This window comes from Ruditapes philippinarum, unplaced genomic scaffold, assembly GCF_026571515.1.
Source record: "Ruditapes philippinarum isolate M1 unplaced genomic scaffold, ASM2657151v2 ctg2833_1_1_1_1, whole genome shotgun sequence".
In the NCBI taxonomy this organism is placed as follows: domain Eukaryota; kingdom Metazoa; phylum Mollusca; class Bivalvia; order Venerida; family Veneridae; genus Ruditapes; species Ruditapes philippinarum.
In genome coordinates, this window is record NW_026862236.1 from 167,656 (window position 1) to 193,948 (window position 26,293).

Sequence of the window (26,293 nt, forward strand, 5' to 3'; positions counted from 1 at the left end):
CCACGGAGGCGGTGTCAATTTTACATACAAGTAGTCATCATTTTTTTCTTAAATCAATAATATGTCATTCTGTATATTTAAAAATATATATATATATAATTATATTGTATTGTTATAACGGGGTTGTAGCCTGTCCACGGTGGGAGGAAATGCCATTATAGTCTCTGACAAACGCCGAGTACCTGTGTTACACAGTAGAACACTATATAACCTATATTAAGGCTTTTTGAACACTAAAGCTTCACTTATTTATCAAAAAGAATAAGACAAATCATTCGGGAACGAATTTATTCTTAAGTGAAGTCATGCATTATACAACACGCGTTAGATGAAAATTGTTTCACAACACGATGGAGTAATGGTTCGGGTTGTTATCAACTTGACCAACAGCTGTTCCGTTGACATGAATGACGGTCGGGAAGGACGTGCAAGTTTGGCGAACGATCTTAAACAAAAGTAATCTGATACAATTTTGTTAACAACAAAAAACACCTCTGTAAACAAAGTATCATGTCTGTTTTAATTGAAGCAACATGTTTACAGAATCATCTTTATTTGTATCAGCATTTTGAATATGTATTTTAAATTCAAACATTGTGAGGCGAAAAAAAGACAGTTATCACAAATAACTCTTGCAATCCATGTAATTTTCCAAGCTGATTAAAATCATGTTCTAAGTTACGAATTAGAATCTGGCGAAAATCACCAAAAACAGATCACCCTATTATAACTTTTCAAACAGCATTTTATCATTTTGAAAGCAATGCAAACCGCTGCAAAAATAATACTGAGTAGGTAGTTTTCTCAATTTCAAGACCAAAATGGCATTGTTCATATAGCCGGCAGGTATTCTGGCAAAACAATTTATTTGCATTATTTCATTTTGTAATTCCTGGTTAATTGTCCTCGCTCTTTTACAAATATTATTGCTTACGGTAGTGTGTCATTTAAGTTGCCCTGATCAGCACATTTAAAATTAAATCTACAGTTATATTTGTTAATCTTCAAACATTTTAATTTTTAACAAAAAAGTCATCAATTTTTCAGGAAATCCGAATCACAATCAGCGGCAATCAGCGGCAATCAGCGGCAATCAGATATACATGCAAGAATTAACGTAAGTAGATCTGACCATAAGTCAGTTTGCTTAATTTACCAAAAATGTGGTTAAAATATGCAAAAATATACTTTTAGTGTTAGTCATGTAGTACAAATATGGTGGTATATGTAAATAATGCAAAAGCAGCCATTAATAACACAAAACACATAAACAGGATAATTAATGAGGGTAAGTTTAATATTGAATTAAATAAGTTCAGTAATGAACTAATACGAATTTAATATTCTATTTATCACATACCCAAAAATAAAGACCGTATGAAGTGAAAAAGAACCATGTTTCATTGACGCGCCTTAAGTATAACGCTTACATTAAGCGCATTGTGATTTTATGTATATAACGCAAATGAGGTTACGTCAAAATACAATAATGCATTGCCGTGCAATACCATTTATACGGAACCACAAAAGCGGAAACGTTTTGTGATAATTTTTTACTTGAAACATGAGTCTCTTTTTATTTCCTTAAAATCTTAAAACATGTTTCTCAAGTTTGATTTTTGTGACATATTGCAACGCGACCACGGGGGTTGGTATTATGCTTTATGTTATTTGTCTAAATGGTTTGTTGACTTTATAATATTTAAGGTATTTGATGGGGTTATGGTTTATTTGAATTTGTTGTACTCGCATCGGCCGTGACTCGACGGCTTAAACAATGGGCGGGGATAATGTCTCCTCAGTTGTAGATATGGTAGCGTTATTATTCGAGCAGGGCTGATATTTAATGTTCACACCGTACAATCAAATGGGTAGACAACTGTGTAACGCGTCGACAGCCGTACTTATATTAATGTCTCTGTGTTGTTCTAAAATCTTTCGTGACGATAGTAGACTGAAATAATTAAGACGAAGACGCAAACTCTTGTCTTTCTATGGTTGATGAATCGCGTTGGCTTAAAATAAATGTCACCGGCTGAAGAAGCGTAGTGTAACGTGATAATTACACCATCGATTTACATAGAAGAATGAACCCTCATATTGTCACAATATTTTCGGTCATCTGGAGGCGCGATTCTTTAGAAAAAAAGATATGCAAGTATACATTTTAGACAAATACCGAAAATCCTTCGCCACCACTGAGGCATTCTGTAAAAATACCAGCCGTGTTTGGTTCTAACATGCCATCGGGTCTGAATATTGCTACAGTAGTATACGGTGTCATAGTTCCACTGTTACATTGCGGCATGACCTATAAATATTATTGATAATTACTTTACAATTAAATAAAATGCTTTGTTGAATCTCAAATATAAATGGACGTTAAAAAAAGATCTTTCGATATCTTTAATATGTGAATAAACATAATAAAGAAACAACGAAACAAATAATCTAAAATTGTCGTCAACTAAGATGTGGCCTTTGTGTTGTATCTATGTTGTGTCTAAGTTCTATAGTAGATGAAACGTACAAATTCGGTTTGAATGAAATTGTTTATGAGGGATAATGGAACAGTGCCCCCTTACACCACCGTCTTAATTTTTATTTCAATTACAATGGATACCAGATAGTTTAATAACATTGAAATCTAATACTGCGATAACCTTCTTGGTAACATTTTATTATGCGTAATTAGTGCTAAATTGGAGAATATGGTTTTAGATATTACATTGACTGGTGGCTGGGCCCTAGATGTCCAATGGTGCTTGATCAATCGGTGTGTTTGACAGACATTTTGCATAAGGTATGCGCCTCGTTAGAACGAAATGAAAGATGAAATTCAGAGATACAGTTGGCGGGCCAGTGGCATACACTTGACAGTACGTTGTAATAAGTCCAAGGACCTTGCAGAATGCAAGTAACGCGCTACATGTAGTTGGTTTGACATGGGCTATGATAAAATATATTATTTTATGACCTATTGCCTCTTTTTGCCCTTTTGATGCTGACTGCAGAAAAAGCAATACGTGATAATAACCTGAGTCCGACAGCTATAGTATAAACAATCATGGCCTGTGATTTGATTAAACAATATCGCTTTCGATGATGCTTGCGAGTGTTATTAATAGTCCGCAGTACCGGATGCACTTTTTTATCCATTATGTCCTAAATTAAAGTTATATTTACGCAAATAGAGTAATGACTAAATCATTCTGCATAGAAGTATTTTGTAAACGAAGATATGACCTTCCATCAAATCATTAGTAATTATATACGATGTACAGAAAGAAGTTCGTTTACAATCAACTATTCCACTGGGTTCTCACTGTACTTTGTATCATTACCAGGGTATAGGTATCGAAGGCAAATATCATTCTGTAAAGATATCTATTGTTCCGGTTTTGGTCGCATTGTATGTCGGAGAATTATTAAAAAAAACCTTACTTCGTCAAGTTAGAAGTGGTATATGAAAGATAGTATACACTTGGATTGAAGTGATTAGCGTAATTGGGATATATATTACCCTTTATTCAATGAATCTCAACTCGTAGTAAACTTATAGTTTTAAAACCATAACATTTTCTTTAACTCTTATACCTACTTTTTGAGAGTTTATGGAGCCACGAGCTTGCTCATTAGGAGTGTGAAACAAAGTCTGTTATATGAACGCATCATTGGGTATTGTGTAATGTTTTCCAATGATATTCCTGATTTTACAAATACATATAGAATCCATATGTGTAACGCATGATCAACGCACACTTGTGTATTGTAACGAAAACTTAGTGAAAACATTGCAATTTGGGAGGAACAAAACTTTTTATCTTGTAAATAATGTTTGTATCTCGATTCTATAGTACACGATGTCATAACCAACTACTCAAACCGGAAGAACCGTGACAAGTAAACGTGTTGAGACAATATTTTTCGCCGGCCGCACAGTAATCACCCGGTAAAATATATGGAGTTGGACTCTTAAGCATTTGCTTAGAGAGACCTGGGAGAGACCGAGTGTGAAGGTACATACCCTCTTGTTAAAAAGATTTTTCGGAAATGTTAATTTTATTGGTCTAATAATAAACTTCATCCATCTTCCTATTTACAGGTTCATCGGATACATTATTACAATACTACCACTGTGGTAATACAAAATGAATAATGCAATTAAAAATCCGAAGAGCGCGATTTTCTATGTTTGAACTGGGCATAAAGAGTTATTTCATTTGATGTTTTGCATTGCGAAATTCGTTCAGTCGTCTATTCCATTTGTACCCATACTCGCGACATTTCAATCCATCCACCCTGCATACGATGGAATGATCGATCGTGTTATAATGACGCGACCTAAAAAAGTTGCTCGAAGAAAGCTTGTCTGCGCCACTTCTCACACGGGAAAATCTGATTGCCACTGTTCTATAAGGGGCCCGCCGCGGCTTCGCCGCGGACCCGCTTCAATGATAGGTATTTGGGAGGTCGGTTCAGAGACTGCCACGGGAAATTGTATGCACTGATCCAAAGAGAAATCTGAGATTAAGAGACAGTAACTATCATGATTTTTTTTCTATTAATTTCAGAGACAAAGTGTATATATGTGTATTTCTCATTTTACCTAATGTTCGAAACTTATTTTTGTGCCGTATGTACCACCTCGGTTGACCATTTTTGCATTTGTAGGCTACCGGAGTCTTCTGGTATTTATCGCTATTCTGAACCGCAATTGTGAAGCCCCGATAGAGTGTCAAGATATCGTGCAGCACGGAGCACGTTATCTTAGGTAGTCTAGAAGATCAGTAGCAATGGACAAAATTAAACGTATTCTGTTTAGATTTTAAATGGCAAAAAACAAACTTATTTGGAAGCACATCTTTACATTCGAGGCACGGTAATCATTTATTGCAGGTCTGTTTTTTCTTTAAAGCTCTTTAATCATCTTTCATGCAAGATGTAGAATGTGTCTCTTAAAACAGTGTGTTATAAAGATTGCCTCTGTAAAGTCTTCTGGTTCGATTCCTTAGCCAACAACCAGGGTTAGTTGGTTTTTTTATGTTTTTAGTTGCAAGAATATATTTGAAAGGTCGTTTTAACAACAGAACAATGGTTTAGAATACACTTTTAAGTGGTGTTTTTTAAAAATATATATTTTTCATTACAGGTATCTATTCAACACGGGTTCTCGTGGTTGTGGACCATTATACATATCTGGAGGTATTGTCCTTTTTGACGCTCCGCTGCATTTTTAGCTTTTTTTAGCTCACACGCACTGATGCACGAGTTTAGTTAAAAACTTCTACATCGGTTATACAACATAGATTTAGTACATTAGCAGACAAAATGGCTTGTTGGCAATAGTTTTCTAGCAGAATTGGCAAATTTTAAAAATTAAAAGAAAGAAAATTGCTGAATTAGGGAATTGCATGTCTTTAACCTCCAGTTTCCACGCCTAACATTCTCCAAGTGAAACGCCCTTTACCACCTGCGCTATAGAAATTTTATCTTACACACACAATAGTTAACGAATTAGATATTTTGCATTACATAAGGATATTACACCAGATATATATCTTATACGTTCGAGGATTTTCATAATGCAAGGTAGCCAGGTCAATGTTGTTGACATATACGCTTAATGACAGCACAGGCAAATTATAGCATGGTTGGATTAAGTGTAATAGGCACGCATTCACGAAAATATTATAAGAGAAAGAAAACCTATTCTGTTGTTGTACAATTGTTTATAAATTTGAATTTGATATCTTTCTAGAATAAAGCCTCGGTGTGTTGGATCATCTCCACTGTGTTGTAGCGGGTACCGTTTCGAATCAACGTAGCATCTTGGTTAGCTAAATAGGAAAAAACGTATTACTAGATGCGTTTTGTCACCAAGGGGCCTTTTGCATAAATTGCGAACGTCTAATTTTATTAATAAACCGAACTAAAGATCGCTACTTCAATTTCAACCTATTGACTGTGTTCATTCATAGCAAATCCTTCATTCTGACTACCCGTATTTTTAATAAACTTTTGGAATTTATTAACTGACAGTTTAAAAGCTTAACCTTGGGTCTTAAATGTTGTTGGACCTAACATTGGTTTTAAACCTACACCCAACATCTGTTAGTCCTTTGGCCGCATAATAGTATGAGATAACTCACCAAGCTAAGAACCCCAAATGGTTAAAATTAACCGCTGGTTAATCTATAAGTAGAATCAATCCCGACACACAATACATTCTATATTTGCTTATATTATTGTCGCGGAATATGTCAAATCTGACAGACGGATCAGCTTCATAACGGTAATTTCGTCATAAAACGAGTTGTTTAATATTGACGTATAATACAAGTTGTTTAACATAAATTTACACATTGCGACTATTTACGGTAATGTTATGACATTTAACAGTAAGAAAAATGTTGCGGCATTTAACAGTAATGTTGCGATATTTAACGGAAAAACATTTTAAGCGTCTTTGTGACATTTACCTGCGCCACAAACATTGACTCATAGACTTGTGATTTTTTATCTTTTTCATATTTTCAACATTCACATACATTGCCTATAACGTTTTTTTCCTGTTTTTTTTTATATATTTTACACAAAACATATTATCTGTTGATTATAATATTAATGTTTCAGCTGTACGTGTGCCGAAAAAAAAAACATTCTAAAACTAATAAATACCGTTCATAATGTGCAAACAAACATGTATTCTTAATAAATATTAATTGGTTCATTTTTAGTCGTAAATGTAAAATGTTGTCCTTATAAAAGCACTTTTTTATATCGTATGCTCAATTGCACCTTAATGGCGATATACAATTATATATTTTAAGAAAGTTATTACCTGGACACGATATGGAGTCCCAATACGGTTTACAAATGGAAGTCTCTGGAAAGTAAAAACAAAACGAGAATTACTTTATAAATGAGCCGCGTCACGACAATCCAATATCATGGGTTTGCAACCAGCATGAATCCAGACCAGCACGCGCATTCGCGCAGTCTGATCAGGATCCATGCTGTTCGCTATCAGTTTCTCTACTTGTTATAGGGTTTGTAAGCGAAAAGCATGGATCCTGATCAGACTGCGCGGATGCGGGGGCTGGTCTGGATCCATGCTGGTCACAAACACATAACGTTGGTTTTGTCGTGACGAGGCTCAAATATCAAATGCATTATTGGTATCAAACATTTGGTGTTTTCTTATTACTAACAAAATGAGTGTTATAATTGTGCGGGAAGTGATATGAGCAAATCAATCTAGATGTATTCTTTGAAGTCTAAGGCAACGGAATCGGGCATAACATCATTCAAGTAGAAAAGATGAGGTTCTGTGACATGCAGAACTAACTATTAAAATGGACCAAGTTTGACGTCTCTGGCATGACGCTAAATTATGTTGGAGAAGCAGGGATCGTAATCCGACCTTATTAACCGATGTCTGCTCGCGGCAATTAATTCTTCCTATGCCACTACTGCAGACAAAGATATCCTTTGCCGCGTAATCGTAGTTTGCAACGTTAACTATTCAGTAAGTGCATATTTTGTAAGTTTTCCTGAAAATGATAAATGGCTTTGTTCAGATTGAAAGGTTGACATGTCCATTTCACATAATAAGCGTGTAAAGAATTTATGACCACAGTATCTACTATTGTGTTTTCTATTTCGTTATATGTTTTTATCATCCTTCAAAGGAGAAAACACTTCCTATAATCTGGAGATTTTGTATCGAGCAAAAGATGCTAAAAACATGTAATACAACATTTCAAAACAAATTTAAAAATATAAAAAGCAAAATGATTAAAATAAGAATCAACTCACCGTCATATATCACGTACTGGCTAGCATGACATTCCTTGTAACACTTACATAACATGCATTCTTCTTTTTTTAAATTAGACGGAATGAAAACGTCAACAAAAAATCTCTCTGACAAATCTAAAACAAAGATACTACAGAAATGTAAATGTGACAAACTAATGCAGACATACGTGTATTCAAAGCATTCTTTGGTCGCCTAAAGCAGCCTTCAGTTTTTATTTTTTGCTGATGAATCAAACTAAGTATTTCATTAATTTATCACTGTTAAGCCAGATAAGCCATCTTCAAACCCAGCGTCCCGGGAGCTATGTAAGACGCGTCAGTGATGTTCGTTTCTAAAAATAGTAAATCTGGAAACAAATCGTCTGCTTCAGTTATTCATATATAGGGAGCAGACCGGTAGATTAGATGGAGCATGGTGCTTCCTTATTGTTTATGTATTCTATCGTCTGCAATTTCTTTTTTCCACCATAATTCTTTTGATTTGACAATTATATAAAGCATTTTATCTGAAAATAATATATTTAACCTTTAGAAAACTGAAGGCCGCTTTAAGTTAAGCCTCATTTACATAGTCCCGGTAATGGCCATGGTATCGTATCGCTACGGTGACTTTAACCGATGAACCGGAGTGTTTGGTGGTGTTTTTCTGAAATATCAAATTGCGTTTACACATCCCCAACAGAGCCTAGGAGTATTCCCGGTTCAGTACCCGATATACCACCAGATATATACAGTAAATGAGATGTAAACCCGGCGTATTCCCGGTTGATCCCGATGAAGACCCGACTAGACACGGTTTCATCACGGTCCATCTCGACCATCGCCGATTTTGCCACGATTAAGCTACGGGCGATGCCGATACTGTCCCGGTGACGCCCGGTAGTGCGCCGATGCTTCCTGGTTCAAGTTTAACAGAACTGCTTGACCACGTTGACATCCGTCATTTGGTAAAAAGACAGCAGAGATGCCACCCAAAGGAAAGGTTAACAAAGGGGAAAACTATTCTTACAACGCCTACAGAGGTTGAGGTACCTTTGGAAACGACTCTGGGAAGGACAGTTAGTAAAGCTCGCCTCATAAGAAAAAGCAGAGAATGGCCCCTCTTCGTCTTCACTTATCAAAATTATCCAAAGTATCACTTAAGTGTATATGTACACGTTCTTTAAATTGTCTATTATCGGCATGAGGTCGTGACGCCACCGTCTATCACCGTTGTAAAACCGGGACTTGCCGGCAATACCCGGGACATTACCGGTTCCAACTGGAGCTTTGTCGCCAAAAACCGTAATTTACCCCGGCTCTAGCGTAGCTCTGCCCGTTTTTACCGTGGCGACATCGCCCAGGCTCTGCCGTGATTTGACATTGATTATCACGCATCCCAGTTAACTACGGTTTGTCACGGTATAGATGCGGTATAGCTATGGTGGATCCCCGGAGATCCCGGTGCCAAGCCGATACAACACGGTTATTGGCTTCCTTCCCGGTGGATTCCGGTGAGCCCCGGTTGTATAAAATATTTTAATAAAACCGTGACGATCTCCCGGTTTGTCCCGGTTCACCAAGGTCTGTCCCGGTATTTCACGGAATTCCTACGACCCTACCCCTGTTTACCACAGTTGATCCTGGTGGACTAAGCCGTGGCAAACACGGAAGCCAAACCGGGACTGTGTGAATGTGGCTTAAGAATTTATGCAATCAAATCATAACAAATTGCCAAACACACAACTACCTGAGAAATGTACTAAACAGAAAGTGTTTGTCTCAAGTGTGTGTATGCAGGCCGCCAGGACGAATCAATATGGGCATTAACGTTCGCGCAGTAGCTTGTCCGGTGTCTGCTTCATCACTTTCGGCGTCTATTATACTGAATTTTCTGCCATCCCGTTCTATGTTAAATGTTGGAAGGTTACAACATCATTCAAGACGTGTTCCCTCCCTTCAAACGGATTCTCTCAAGTTATTGTCACGACAGGTCAACTTATAATTTATGGTACTTAAGATTATTTGGCCATGATCTGCATTGTAACTTAAGCTTGTTATCGGCGAGCAAAACTTGTCTCTTCAGCCTAAAACGGCATTTTTGTAGGGCGACCCTCACGACTTATAGCCATGAAAGGTCAGTTGAACATCAATGATAATTAAGATGACTTAAACGTAACTTACCATGTGACTCCTCTGTGATGAGCACACCTCAGACAGGGAGGAATTTTAAGAACACAGAACTGATACAAAATTCTTAGAAAATATATAGCTTTTAGAAGAAAGATAGAAGAAAGTTTAATATGTTAAAACGTTATAAACTGATTCAATATACGACCTGTAGTTAACGCTGATGGAGAGGAATTCCTTAACTTTAATTTCGGTTTCAGACATATTTTCAGGATCTTGTCTAAGTTTCAAATCAAAATACCTCATAAACTTTCTCCTATAAAAATATTACAAATTATTCATAAACAGTGAAAGATGAAAAAAGTCTATACGTTCAAATGATTATGTTGATGTTCTTACTGTGCATGGTTTTATATATCTCATTTATATCATTTATATTTACTAAGATTTTTTGTTTCTTCTTAGTAGAAAAAGAAATTGTATAGTATTGTATAAAACGTATAAATGAATAGCTGTAACTAATGACTTTAGAGTTGAATTGAATATATTTCTTAGAATTCATATAATTCATTGTATCATAATTTGGGTACTTATCTGTTGAAAGTGTATCAAGAGTAAAATCGTACATGCAAAGTGCGTAAACTTGGGTGCAGATATAAATTACCTGCACTCCAAAGCATATCCATAGATTTGCTCATCTTTACTGTGGTTTACTTACCGTGACGGCAGATTAAGGGAAAGTGATAGAAAAATCATATTCCGGTGGTCGTTCATTGGTTATTTTTTCTGGGGTTTCATATTTTGACAACATGGAACGTGTTTTTATTTTACCCTATGCTACAAAAAAAAAAGAACATCAAAATGTACGGGAATCTGATTAACATTCGGGGGCTACATCCCCTGGTGTTTCAATGGTACTTCTTTTAATTATACTCGTCAATAGGTGTATGTATGTCAATGTCATCCTACTGTATACCTTAAATTTAGACTAAGTATTTTTATAAATAACACATTACTTGTTCAGCAGTACATATATTTTTGAACATTCCGCAATTGTATAGTATTTTATGAATTGTATCAAAAAAGTCAAGGCTTTGTTTCATTTACATATTTTCTTTCATTAAGGATTGTAAAGGTCAGTGTTTTACATGACAATATATAATAATTGAAAACTGTATTTCAATAAATAAAAGTTGCCTTTGCAAGGAATAAAAGTATATACAAAAAAGCTTTCTATGACTTCTTGTAAAAAGTCACGATTTTATTTATTTATTTTATTTTTTTAATTGAGTTTTACGTCACATCGACACAGTATAGGTCATATCGCGACGTTCAAGCTTTACTGGTGGAGGGAAAAACTCAGGTGCCCTTCCGTGCATTATTTCAGGCACGAACGGGCATCTGAGTAGAACCACCGACGTTCCGTAAGCTAGCTGGATAGCTTCCTCACATGAAATAATCCAAAGTCCCTGTCGGGATTCGAACCCACAGCGGTGAGGGGCAAGTGGTTTGAAGTCAACGACCTTAACCACTTGGCAACGGACGCCCCTGTCACGATTTAATATCGTTGCCAAAGTTTGCTTTAGAAAAAAAGAATTGTTCTCACGATAGCGTTCCTGTACCATGCCATCTACATTGTCGAGTGCAAGAAGGTTATATGTAATGTAAGCGAGGACGATGACAAACTGCATTTTCAAGTTCTGAAAGGACAAAGCCCTGAAATTAAAAGATCTTTAAGGTTATAACACAACACAACTCCAATTACTTTGCTAACCTTATTAGCTTATTAAAAATGTGACATGTTTAATAACATGGTACAGATTTAAGAAAAAAAGTGTGTGAACCTTCAACCTAAATTTGCTGAATAATATTGTCATACAAATAATCGAACCCAAATAAGGTCGACACTCGTGTAAATATTTAAATAAGTGTCACCATGGGAAATAGTAAGTTGTTAGACGGTTTTATTTCTTTCTCTAGAATAGTGTTTATATGTAAATTTATATTCACTCAAATCTAAAACACCTCTATAAACCTCATACTAATGATAAAATATTTACAAAAATTACATACCAGTTGACAATGTAGGTGAAGAATGCACATAAGATAGTGAACTAAACGATCTAAATATAGAAAATTGAAGATTTGATATAATTTAATACATTTATAAATTATCTTTGTGATCCCACAACCTAAATTAAATTTTATTTTTGTAAAATTCAGTGGCGGATCTTCCTGTAAGCCAAGCAGGCTATGGCCCGCACTTTCCTTCCAGTAAAGTAAAAAGAAAAAAAAGAAAAAGAAAAAAAATGTATACCAGCAATTCTCATTTTTATGATTTGATATGTCGTTTAAGATATAAGGTTGCCATGTTGTTTTAAGTCAGTGACTAAGTGTTAATATATTAGCCAAGAAGAATTTAGGAAATTTTTTTAATAATTATTCAAAGTAAAGCGTGAGTAAAATAGAGAAAAACAGAATCCCTAAAGAAAGCCCAACTCAGCAAAATTGTAAAATGTTGCAGGCTCGGTTTGATTGATCCTGTTCATGGACGGTACTGAAAAGTGCAAGTTACCGTCAACGCCCCTAGTACCGGCTTATGCAGACACGAAAATGGTTAAATTTTGAATTTAGAAACATCCGCAGATGTTCATACGGCGGTTATCATGGAACCTTCAATGTGACACAGTAGTGTCATTCCACGAAAAGCGGCGTATGGTCCCCAAGTAAAAGAATGCGTGTGCCCTAAACGAGAAAACAATGGGTGGAACTAAATAAAATGTCTCTTCAACTTCTGTTATTGTCACATGGAAATAAGACTTTATTCTCAGGGGATAGTTCATGATATATCTCCAATCATTGAACTGTAACGCACATAATTATTCAATCGTATGATATATATCGGGTAAATTGACGCATTGAATCTAGAAGGATGCTATAGATTAAGTACTTATCTAACATTAGCCGAGTGGTTAACGCGTCGTACTAGTAATCTAATGATTGCTAGCCGCGTGTGTTCAAACCCCGTCACGGGCAAGTTGTCGTTTCCTTGAGCAAGAAACTTTACACTCATTGTTCAGTACTGGTTGGTTCCAGGAACGGATTCGAAAGTATGTGTGTATATAAGCTTATAGCTTCCTACACAATCGGACTAAAATAAATTCTGTATAAACCAACATTAGTGAATGGAAGATGACGAATTGTGTCTAATATACTTAATGAAAAAAAGAAGAAAAAGACAAAAACGTAATTGTTTTGTTTCATTATTCATTCAAGTTTGCGTAAAAATGCCAAAGGAAAGGTTAGTGTTATTCATAAGACAAAACATTATAGGTGTTGTAATACATGCTCCTATCATAAAGGATTTTATTGCAATTAAAACATCATTGTTTTTAATTCATTATTCTGAAATCCGTTGTCAGCATTCCGAATCTTTGTTGACAATTTTCAGGATTTGAAAGCTTCACTTTTATTTTCAGCACAATTACCCCTATTTCCCAATAATGTTAATGATTGTAAAACAATATTTTGTTTGACAGGTCAGAATGAATGTTAATTAGAAAATGGTTATTTCAAAATTGAACGAAATTTGGAAATGTTTTTTATGGAGAGATTACTTAATTTATAATATTTTGGAACACAAATCTATAGATCTGTATTATCTTAATTACCTTGTATTAATGCATTATTATTGAATGACATAAATACTACGATTTCTGTATTAGTATAGACTTATTATTTGCATCTTTCAATAAATGCCTTATAACGGGGTATATGTTAAATAGATTCGATTTTCCGCCCGCCAGAGGTGATTCCCACCCAGGACAGTGGCTCTCGCAGCGCCGTGGGGTGCCGGCGGTCGAGGACCCTCGAATCGCTCCCTTTGGCCGGGGAGCGAGGAACGGTCCCGGACCTAGTTCGCTTGCCGATGCTGCTCGCGAACGACGCCGGCCGCAAGGCGATCTTCCCCCTGCCGGGAAAAGCGCCCCTCTTTCCCGTCTCTTCGGAGACGGGATTGCGCCCTCCTCAAAGCGTACACCAACGTTTTTGCGGCTTAATGTACAAAAGAACACGTTATTTGTTAAAATCAAATGATGTAGTGCATGCCATCATTGATTTTTGAAGTTATAATTTATTCAATTTTATCTATTTAAGTAATCACCATTCTTGCCGGTCTTCTCTATACGTTTATAATCTTTTAAGTAGATTATTGCTTCGAAAGAAACATAATTACACATTTTTATCCTTGCTACACTACAGTATGAAAAAGGCGTGACTGTATCGACACCATCTACTCATCTGAGCAATGGTACTCATGATAGGCTTTGGATCGTTGGGTCTATGTCGATCGTCAACAATTGTCTCATTTAAAATAATTCGCTAACTTTCATGAAACTTATTAATGTTTTAATTGCTATACAGTAATGTTATTCCACAAACTTAGATAATAAAAAAAACGTTGTACTATACTAAGATTGTTAAAAACAGTACACTGTGATGTTGAAATTTGCATTTACCTTCAGTCCATTGTTTTACATTTGCTATAAGGCAACGAGTTGGTTACATTTTTGTACCATACGCAATCGCTTAAAGCTTTAGTATTTGGTATGTAAAATAATGTGGGCATTGCATTTCATATTAGCAATATAGGCCATCATAGCCTTTGTTTCTACGCTGAAAGTGATGTTAACTAATTAGAAAAACTAACACAATTATGCCAAACCTTTTTTGTTTGATTTTTAGAAAAAAAGAAAAGATAGAAGCACGACATCAATGATATTTGAAAATATGGTAATGTGACATTTAGGAAGTTTTAAATCAATTTGTGCCTGACAAAAAAGCTAAGCAACTGTTTTGTTGCGAATTCCTAACATTTGTTGCAATATTTGAAATACCGTGAGAGCATCATTTTTAAAAGTGAGCGACTGCATGTGTCATATAAGACACAAACAAAATATTGGAATATTCCCAATTTATAAGAAAGACATTTTTTTTGCTTTGGATTTGAATAGCAAGTTTTGTTTCTTTATCGGATATATGTCTGGTTTTTATAAAAACTCATCCATTGTGTGATGTTATTTTTTCGTTACTGTCACAGATTTTGGTACACTGTCATAATTATGTATATTTATTAAACATGTCAAATAGATATCACACAAGAAAGAAAAGGTATATTTTATTAACTGATTAATTATTTTTTTATTCACTTCAACAGTGAATTTACCTGTATTCCCGTACAGGGTGTTCTGAAAGGTTAGATAATTCATTAAGTCACTAACCTTTACACTGAAATTTTAAAAAGATATTTGTGATCTTGAAGGGCAGAAACGTTCAAATTAAGTGGTACACAAAAAACATCGATATATAAAAATATATAATAACATTTATAAGAACGCATGCTATACCAGGGACATACCTTTACTGCCTGATACCCTTTTGCTTCGTATATTTATCAAACTTGACCGCACACGTTATTTGTACACAATGGCAGTTATGTAAACTTAAATATGTCATTCAAAAGATGGGATTTAAATCATATGTGTATCTGTGTATATGTATATTAATTACATTTGACTGTATAACCTCTTGTTAGCTAAGCACATACTTATATTGTTTAATTTAGGCCGCCTTAGGATCACCGTTTCATTCTTTGTTCCGAATTTATGAACATTGTTCATATATTGTTTTATTTACAGTAAGTCATTATCTTAATGTATAATAAAACATATTCATCTTTGTTAGATATTTACATGTAAATGGCAGCAACAGACAGAAAAATAAATGATCTAACACCTAACTATGTAATAATTATAATTGTGTGCGTCACAGCTCCCTCTCCTTTTAACATCACTAGATAGCGTTCTTAAATTTGAATGTCCCTGCTGATAACTGGAGACAGAAATCGTAGAAAACATAATCTGAAATGTACAAGGATAGTTATAGAATGGAATTTTATTGAACAATTTCAATTTGATGCCATTCTTTCAAACTGGGCGATTTCACAGTTTAGAGAATTGGATTTAAGACGAAAATCTCTACGCAATGTTGATGAATATCATGAAATTACACAATTATTATAATTATTATTATTTTTATCTTTAAAATTATGAGTATTATTATTAATAACGAATTATACGATTTTTTTCCATTTGTTGAGCTCAATTTATACCAAATTATAAATAATGAGCATTACATAATCTTTTATGACCAAAATGTTTGAACTCAAAAACTTTTTTGGAATATAGATACAGCAATTTAACAGACCGTTTACAGAGCAATAAACAGCATATATAATGCCAAATAAGATAGAAAATATTATGATTATGAGTGTACAGTAGTTTTAACAACTTCATCGTTGATATGTGAATTATGTTAAAGTATATCATTATCCCATAAATAAAACAAAGAGCACAATGAAACTTCTTATCAATATAAAGAACACTTGATTATAAGTTACAATAATTTTATTAATGCATACAAATTTGGTCATGATTTGATAATCCTACTTTGCACAGTAAATGGTAAGATTTTACAAGACAAAGTGTTCCAAAAGAAATTATCATATAAATAGATATTCTGTTTAGAATAGTACGAGTACATATATCGATTTTGCGTATGAAAGCAATTGAAACTACAAATATTACTTAAGACCGTTTTTTTCTCTCTCTTCTTTTCTGAACCATGTATAAAACAGCTAAGCTTTAACAATGGTTTTACATAACTAAATGCATTGTCAGATAAATAAAAAATGAAAGAACACATTTTATTATAGTAATAAATTACACTGTCCCTTATTTTATCTTGTTTGACAAAAATTTGTATTCTTCTTTGACAAAATAATACAGTTTTATTACTTCTGATCCTTTATATTGCTTGCAATTAAATGACACCATTTGTTTTGCATTTGTTAAACTTAATGAAAACCATTTTCTTAATAACAAGCCGTATTCCAGATTATTCTAAAATAATGTGAATTAATATAAACATAACTTCAGAAAATATCTTTTTAATTGAGAAAAGGATTGACAGCAACGAAAAGGACAGATAAGCTTAATATGTCTCCATAAGTGATCATCACATACCCATTGGTACTCAGACAATACTCACATGTTCATGTATTTATCAATGATTTTTAAGTAAATTCAGATCTGATTCGAATAAATGAGCCTTTTTCATATATTGTTTTATTTTAGTAAGTCATTTTTGTGTCGCCTCTCCTCCGTAGAGGCGTAGAGGCGACATATAGGGATCACTTCTCCGTCGTCTGTCTGTCCGTTTGTCTGTCTGTCTGTCTGTCCGTCCGTCCGTCACAAAACTTGTCCGGACTTCTCCTCATAAACAACTGGTGCAATTTCATTCAAACTTTACAGGAATGATCAGTACCAAGTCTAGTTGTGCATTTTGTCAGCATTTTCCGGTTCAATGTTTTTTGTCAGAGTTATGACCCTTTAATAATTTTTAATTTTAAAGTTTTTCCGGACTACTTCTCTTATACCACTAATGCAATTTCAATGAAACTTTACAGGATTGATCTGTAGCTCAAGTCCTTGCTCGTATTGCACGGGTTTTACCGGTTGAATGATTTTTGGTCGAGTTATGGCCCTTTGATAAAAAGGTGTTTTTTTCTGTGTGTTGCCAGATACACAAAAGCTTGTCCGGACTTCTCCTCATAAACAACTGGTGCAATTTCATCCGAACTTAACAGGAATGATCAGTACCAAGTCTAGTTGTGCATATTGTCAGCATTTTTCGGTTCAATGATTTTTGTCAGACTTATGGTCCTTTAATATTTTTTTTTTATTTTTAAAATATGTCCGGACTACTTTTTTTATACCACTAATGCAATTTCAATGAAACTTTACAGGATTGATCTGTAGCTCAAGTCCTTGCGCATATTGCACGGGTTTTTAAGGTTGAATGATTTTTGGCCGAGTTATGGCCCTTTGATAAAAAAGGTGTTTTTTCTGTGTGTTGCCAGATACGAAAAAGCTTGTCCGGACTACTCCTCATAAACTACTGGTGCAATTTCATCCAAACTTAACAGGAATGATCAGTACCAAGTCTAGTTGTGCGCTGTCCCTCTGTCTGTCTGTCTGTCACAAAATTTGTCCCAACATGAAATTGGCCATCATGAGGCAACACATGTGATTACTGATCGCTCTTGTCTTAATGAACAATAAAATATTTATCTTTGATAACTATTTACATGTAAATGGCAGCAACAGACAGAAACATGAATAATCTAACACGTAACTATGTAAAAATTATAATTGTGTGCGTCATAGCTCCCACTCCTTGTAATATTTCTAGAAGGCGTTCTTACATTTGAATTTCCCTGCTGATGACTGGAGACAGAAATCGTAGAAACCATAATCTGAAGTGTAAAAGGATAGTTAAAAATGGAATGTTATTGAACAATTCCAATTTGATACATTTTTTTCAAACTGGGCGATTTTACTGTTTAGAGAATTGGATTGGAGACGAAAATCTCTACGCAATTTTGATAAATTTCATGAAATTAAACAATTATTGTAATAATTATTAATGTTATAGAGTATCATATGATTATAAAATATCATAAAGTAATGTCATAAACGTGTTAATTAACAGGACACTTGTTAATAGCAATTAACATACAGAATGGGATAAATTTAAGTTGGCAAAAGTGCCAAATGATTCCAAATACTAATTGTTTAGCAGCGTAATAATATTGCCTAACTTTAAACAAGAAAAGTGATCGTATAGTGTTTCAAATGTGATCCTTTAATGTTTCAAAAGTGATTGTAAAGTATCAGTACTAGCATAATGGAAATTAAGATATCAGAATTAAATAGAAATATAGTACTTATATAAAGTAAATTTGGTCATCTATTACACTCCCCCTACCTTAGATCAATGTACATTGGTCAAAATGACCAAATAATGTGTAAGTTAAATAAATAATAGTTATGCAACACACCTTATTAGAGACTGGCTAACAATTAACAATAAATCCAAGTACACAAATAAAATTCAACAAGCATACAAGTAAACATTCATAAAATATTGCAGCTTAATACATTAACGTTTCACAACATCTAAAACGTCTATATTAACAACATCTCATATATACAAGATCAATTAAAATTTAAATTAAGTAAATCGAGTTCTTGCCTGTAGTTTAAATCACTTTGGGTTTATTAAATAAGTTACTCTTCACAAAGGAGGAACAGTTCCATGTGACGCGATAAACAAAATAAGAATGTTTATATATTAAGTTTTAAGCCGTCTTTTTCTCTGTGGGTGTGTTTGTCTTTCTTTTATCTTGTTCCGAACGTGGTATAGTATGGAAGACTTCCAAAGTTGAACAATTCGCAAGTGTAGCAGATAAGAATTGGCAGGATTACGCTCTGAAACATATGAAATATTGTTTAGACATTTGGAGAAGAATACCAATAACAATTATAAACTGGAATTGACGATTATATCCAAGAAGTAACCAGACACCTTGAAATGAATGAAATTTAATTATACATATATGCATAAAACGTTATCCAGTGCAGTGTGAAACAACTTTCTTCTGTTTATCTGGTCCTGGTATTTGGACAATTACATACAAAGCTACCATGTCAACTCTACAATAGGCAAACATTATGTAAGTTACTAATAATTAGATTGTAACCACATCTCCTTAAAAGAGAGTTACATTAACATTAAAACAATTCAAGTTGTTACAATCAATTAATGAATAATCAATTTATTTTAAATTTAAATTGCATGTACACTTTCAAATAAAAGAACTTTACTGTACTAAATGTAACTTTCTGTATTATGATCAAAGCAAATAGCAAAAATTCATCGAGGCCCGAGCATAGAACTATTTATTTTTAATAATCCATTTAATAATATGTAAATATACAAATAGAAGTTATGTAGTTTATTTACACAAAATAAATAAACTATATACATTACAATTGACTGCGGTGTTCCAACCTGATAATGAAAATAAACAACATGGTATGGTAACACATAAAATACAGTTGTTAAAAGAACAACTTGTTTTACTTGTTTGACTGATTCTTTTTTCATCCAGTGCTTTAAGTTTTAATTTATCTTCTTCAGATAAAGATTCCAGTTCGTGCTTGCCTTTTCCAAGGCGGCACTGTACTCAACAATAACATCAGTACAAAACGAAGTGAAATTATAGAGCCCTTCAAGTGCATCGGGCATAGCAGGTGCAGACAAAACTGGATATGTTGGTTCGACATGATCAAATGTACATGTGGGACTAGCAGAACCTGATGACTCTGGTAACTTATCAGACGTCAAATTGAGCGAAGCCGTTGGATTACAGACAGATACGGACTCCATGGGTAATTTAGAAGTATCTAGGTCTTGAAGTGCTAGGGGGCGTGCTAGGGTCTAGATGTGCTAGGGGGCATGGACGGTAACTTGCACTTTCCAGTACCGTCCATGAACAGGCTCAATCAAACCGAGCCTGCAACATTTTCAATTTTGCCGTGTTGGGCTTTCTTTAGGGATTCTGTATTTATCTATTTCAAGGGCAGTAATTGTCCGTGAAGAGTCTTCCTTCATATTAACATATAAGAATGGCTGGAGACCAGCTCAAAGAGAAGGAGGAAGAACATCTCCAGGAGGAATATACAACGGATTAAATAATTTTGAAGGTTTATTAAGTGACAGATGATAAGAAAGGGCAGAACCAGAAAGAAAATGAACTCCCCTGAGATGTTTGACGAAACTATCCCTTCTCAGAAACTGAGGGGAACTCTCAACACATAAGTTACACTTAAACTGCGAGCATGTCGGCCTATGCCTCTCCTCATAGTGGCGCTGATATCTTCTTATTGTCCTTTGCTTAAAGTTGCATCCTTTGACCTCACAGGTTTCGTCTTTATAGAATCCCGCACTTGACATTATCTAAAAAAAAACAAGATAAACAGCAGAAAAGTGTTCAAAAATTTGAAAACTTTAATTAGTATGCTACAGTGTTGGAACAATTTCCAAGGCTGTGAAACAACTGGAAAATGACATTCCAAGATACTCTGTGTTCAATATATCTTAAACTTAAAGTGCCTATTAAATTCTTAATTGTTTTATTCATTGTAAAACTTTGCTTAATAACATACATATAACTTTATTTTAAATTACAACTTTTTTTTTTTTTTTTTTTTTTTTTTGTAAGAGTAACTGTAAGATTTCAGATTATAAAGTCATTAGCATAACATGCAAAATTTTATTAACATTTTTATTTAGTATACCATCTTATGTAAAGATGATGAGATAATGATTGATTTAACATGCAAAATTCTATTAACATTTTTATTTATAATACCATCTTATGTAAAGATGATGAGATAATGATTGATTTAATTAAATGCATGAACTAATTAGGTACATATTTCTCTACATAACAATTATTACATTTTATGCAATTATTTCTAAAAAAACAGCTCTTAGATTTCTTCCAATAAATGTTTTGGTGGTTTTGTCACACGTCCAAGTTTGGTAAATTTAATGTTTTGATGATCTGTCATAACTTTTAAGGAGTTATCTGTTAGATCTTCATAATTTTCATTGAATCTGGGTGGACTTTCGGTTACATCATGATCTAAATTTGATAACACAATTTGACTTGGTATGGTTACCAATTCCCTACTTGGGTCATCTTGTTGTATCCAAGATGTAAGTCTGGAAGTATCTCTAAGGTATGGTTTAAGGTCATTAATGTGTACAGTAATCATTGGGACATCAAGAGCCTTTTGTATTTTTACTGTCACATCACTTGGTTTACCTATAACCAAATATGGTCCGGTCCAGCCTAAACCTAATTTGACATTTGCTTAAGGCGGATACCATCTCCATACCCATGAGTTTAACTCAATACTTTTAGTTTTCACATTTTGGTCATGATAATACTTTTGTCTCATGAAAGAGCCAGTCAAGTTTTGTTGTGCAAATTCAAAAGCTTGCTCACTGGCAGCTTGAACCCACTGTACATATTCTATAGGACACATACCATTATGATTTGGATCTCCGACCAAAATATCAATTGGTACATTTATTTCTCTACCAAACATTAATAAAGATGGTGTACATTTTGTGCTATCCTGCACTTTAGTTCTATATGCAAACATAACATAGGGAAGATGGTCATCCCAGTCATTTCGGTTTGAATTGGCAAATATAGCCAACATTTGTTGCAATGTACGATTAAAACGTTCAATCATTCCATCAGACTGAGGATGGTAGGGAGTAGTGCGGGTCTTATCTATATCTAATAATTTGCATAAGGCTTTGAACAAATTTGATTCGAATTTTCGACCTTGATCTGTATGTATACAATATGGGACACCATAACGACATATAAACTCGGTCACTAATGTATCTGCAACAGTTTGTGCTGTATGATCTGCAATAGCATAAGATTCTGTCCATTTTATGAAATAGTCTCCTACAACCATTATATATGAATGACCACGGTCAGAAGTTGGTAAAGGGCCAAGAATATCTATGGCAATACGTTCCAATGGGAAACCGGATTGCACATTTTTCATTTGGGCCTTTCCTCGACCTGGGCCAGGTTTTCGCCTAGAACATAGATCACATTCATTGCACCACCTAGAGACATCACTAGTAAGACCAGGCCAGTAAAACCTTGATTTAATGTCGTTCACAGTCTTGTCTCTACCAAAGTGTCCTGCAACTCTATTACTATGTAATTGGTCAAAATATATCTGCGGATATTGCTAGGGGTAACCAAAAGATTGACTTTACCTCCGATATCCTTATCAGAAATTTTATATAAAACCTCATTTACCAGGGTCAATTCATGCCATATATTGAATAAAATTTTAGTACCGTGGCTATATTTCGAAATAGATTGTAAGGATGGCTTTTCCTTGTCCGATTGCATTGCATGTATCAAGGGACGTAATGTAGGGTCTTTTAATTGGAAATCGCCAAGCTGATCATTTGACCAAGTGTCAATTCATGTGCTTACAAATTTTTCTGGATAAATAAAACTAATTTCATTTTGCTTGTCTTTATTTGCTTTTTCGTGCCCTTTACTTGATTTTGATTTAGAATTAATATCAGAAGTCACGGGTTCGAATTCCGCACTTGGAACGATTTCAGTTGATAATGTGCTTTTCTTTGCTTGGTTTCTAGTAACAACAGAAATATTATTCTCTTTAATCGGGTAACAGTCAGTACAATTTTCGCGCTTGCATTTTGAGTGTGCAATTCTACTAAGGGAATCGGCATTCCCGTGCAAACTTCCTTTTCTGTGCTCAATTTCAAAATCATATGTGTCTAAAATAGCTAGCCAGCGCGCAACCATACCCTCAGGCTCTTTGAAATTCTTTAACCATTTAAGTGAACTATGATCTGTACGTACTAGAAAAGGTCTACCCCATAAATAATGTTTAAAATGACGGACAAAATGAACAACGGCTAGCAATTCCTTATAAGTAGTACAGTATTTGCGCTGAGACTTATTTAAGCTCTTACTTCCGTACGCAATTACCTTTTCCTCCCCATTTTGAACTTGTGATAAAGATGGCGCCCATACAGAAATTACAACAATCTGTATCCAGAATAAAGCGTCTCCTGTTGTTGTAGGATACGCTAAAATTGGCGCCTCAATTAACTTTGACTTCATGTTGTAAATGAATTTTCACATGCCTCGGACCAATGAAAACGGCTATTTTTATGCGTAAGTTGTGTAAGGGGATATGCAATTGTGCTAAAATTTTCTACATATTTCTTGTCATAATTTGCAAGTCCAAGAAAACTTTTACATCAGAAACAGACATCGGTTTTGGCCAATTTTTAACATGCATCTATTTTAGCTGGATCACAAGCCACCCCATCCCCAGATACTACATGGCCTAGATAAGCGACCTCCCTCTGAAATAATACACATTTCTTTGGTTTCAATTTTAAATTTGCTGACTTTAATCTGTCGCAGAGAAGCGTTAAGTTTTCTAATGCTTTTTCAAATGTGTCGCCATACACAATTATGTCGTCCAAATATACCAGACAGCGTTCGAATCTCAGGCCACTTAGTACAAGTTCCATTAGACGTTCGACTAGCCCAAATGGCATAAAATTAAAATGAAACAAGCCTCTGTGCGTCGCAAATGCAGTTTTATGTTTATCGTCAGTATTCGTGGCAACTTGCCAAAATCCACTAGATAGGTGAAGAGTACTAAACCAAGAAGAACCCGCCAATTGGTCAAGAGAATCAGAAATATTAGGCAAAGGATAGGCATCTTTACGCGTAATATCATTCAACTTTCTATAATCTACACAGAATCTAACTGAATAATCTTTCTTTCGTACTAAGACAATAGGACTAGCAAAAGCAGAATTGCTTTCGGAAATTATACCATTTTCTAACATGTCATTTATTTCTTTATCAGCAATTTCACGTTGCGCAATAGGCAAACGTCTTGGAGGAAGCTTAATTGGACGGTTATCACCGGTGTCTATTGTATGTTCTACTACATCAGTACAACCAAGTTTCCCATCAGGCCCTACAAAAATATCTTGGTAATTTATCAGAAAATTACGCAATCGTTCAGATTGTGATTTCGAAAGATTTTCGCAAGACTTTTCATACATGGGCATTAAATGCTCCGGAAGTACATCATTTTCCATAGAAACGTTGAAATGTGTACCGTGTGAAACTACTTCTGCTGACGAAATTTGAGATAAATTTGCTATTTCATAACCTTGTTTCAGTTTTACAGGCTCTGAATTAAAATTCAAAATAGAAAATACAACTTCTTTGTTGTTGCTTTCTACAAGAGACCTGGCTACAAATAGATCTTTACGCTGCAAAATTTTATCATTAGGTTCTACGATACCAAAAGTACAAATTTCCCATGAATCAAGTAATTTACCCTTTAATAACAATTCACATTTTGCAGGAATGCTGATCGTTTCCGAAACTGAAACGCGAGTGCATACATTTGTATTTTCTCTTTTCAACTGCACTTCAAAATTTCTTATTTTAAGAATACCCTTGCCCCAACTTGTAGTGACATCAAATTTTTCTAGAAAGTCCGGGCCCATTAAACCATCAATTTTATCTAACTGGGCAACAACAAAATTGTGTTCAAACATACGACCGTTGATTTTAAGCTTGAGTTTACATTGTCCGAAAATATTCAATGGAGTACCGTCAGCGCCTTTAAGCACAACATTTATTTTATTAAGCGTTGGCAAACAAGCCAAGGATTTATAACAGTCATAGGTCAAAATACTACAAGACGCACCAGAATCAATTAATAAATCATTTTCACTACCATCAATAACACAGGGTAGAAACCAACAACCTTGTGATATAGCTCTAACATTAACAGAAGGCCTTATGTTTGAATCACAATTAAAATTTTGCAAAAGGACTGGTCTTTCGGCTTCAAACTCAGCCCGTTCTAGTTGAACGAATTTTGATTTGGGGTATTTTTAATTTCATTAGGAAGCGTACATGTAGACTGCGCTGGCGCATTGCCAAGGTTGTAATTATCTTGATTGTAAACAGATCTATTCTGTTTTAACGGACAGTAGGTACTAATGTGACCTTCTTCGTGACAATTATAACATACTCTTTGACGGCGAGCAGATCTATTGCCCTGTCTTTTATTATTACCGGACATTTTATTGACTGAAAGTAAATCAATTTTATCATTTAGAGAAGAGACAAGTTTCTCTAGCGATGTTTGAGTATTTACGTCTTGATTTTGTACGGGACGGATATATTCTTCATTACTAGGCTTACAAGTCGTAAATGAGTCAAATGCCTCAAATTCTGTTGCAAGAGAAATGGCACTATCTAATGAAGAAGGGTGCCCGAATTGCACGTGGCGTCTGAGTTCTGACCTATTTAATCCCTCTATAAATTGATCTACAATTAAGGTTTCTAATGTTTTGTGCGGCATGTCGGGGTAAGCTTTTATACCGAGACGCTTTAAATGATAACCATATTCAGCAGGGGATTCTTGCTTATTTCGTCTTTTATTTCTAAATTCAAACTTATAACTCGAAGTTCTTTCACTTGGGTTGAAACGTTTATTGAGAACTTCTCTCAGACCAGAATAATGGCTCAACTCTGTTTTAGACAATTCTTCCAAAACACATTGCGCACGGTCTCTGAGGCAAATTGCCAAGTTTTGGGCTTTGTCAAGTTCAGACCACCTGTTGTAATTTGCGACCTGTTCAAAATGGCTAATAAACAAGCCAAAGTCAGATTCGCCATTGAATTTATCTGGCTCTCTTTCTCTACGTCGAGGCAAGTTCTCAAATTGGCGATAGCCAAGATTTAGTGGCGTTATACCTTCATTAAAATCTATCG

General features: G+C 34.7%; 1 long non-coding RNA gene across 1 annotated transcript; it reads right to left on the minus strand.

The window, feature by feature from the left end:
• Positions 1 to 271: 271 nt before the first annotated feature.
• On the minus strand, positions 272 to 2,311 carry LOC132718346 (uncharacterized). The gene is made up of 2 exons (XR_009624078.1): positions 2,180 to 2,311; positions 272 to 445 (listed from the first exon to the last, which is right to left on the minus strand). It is a non-coding gene; the product is annotated as an uncharacterized LOC132718346 (long non-coding RNA).
• Positions 2,312 to 26,293: the final 23,982 nt, after the last annotated feature.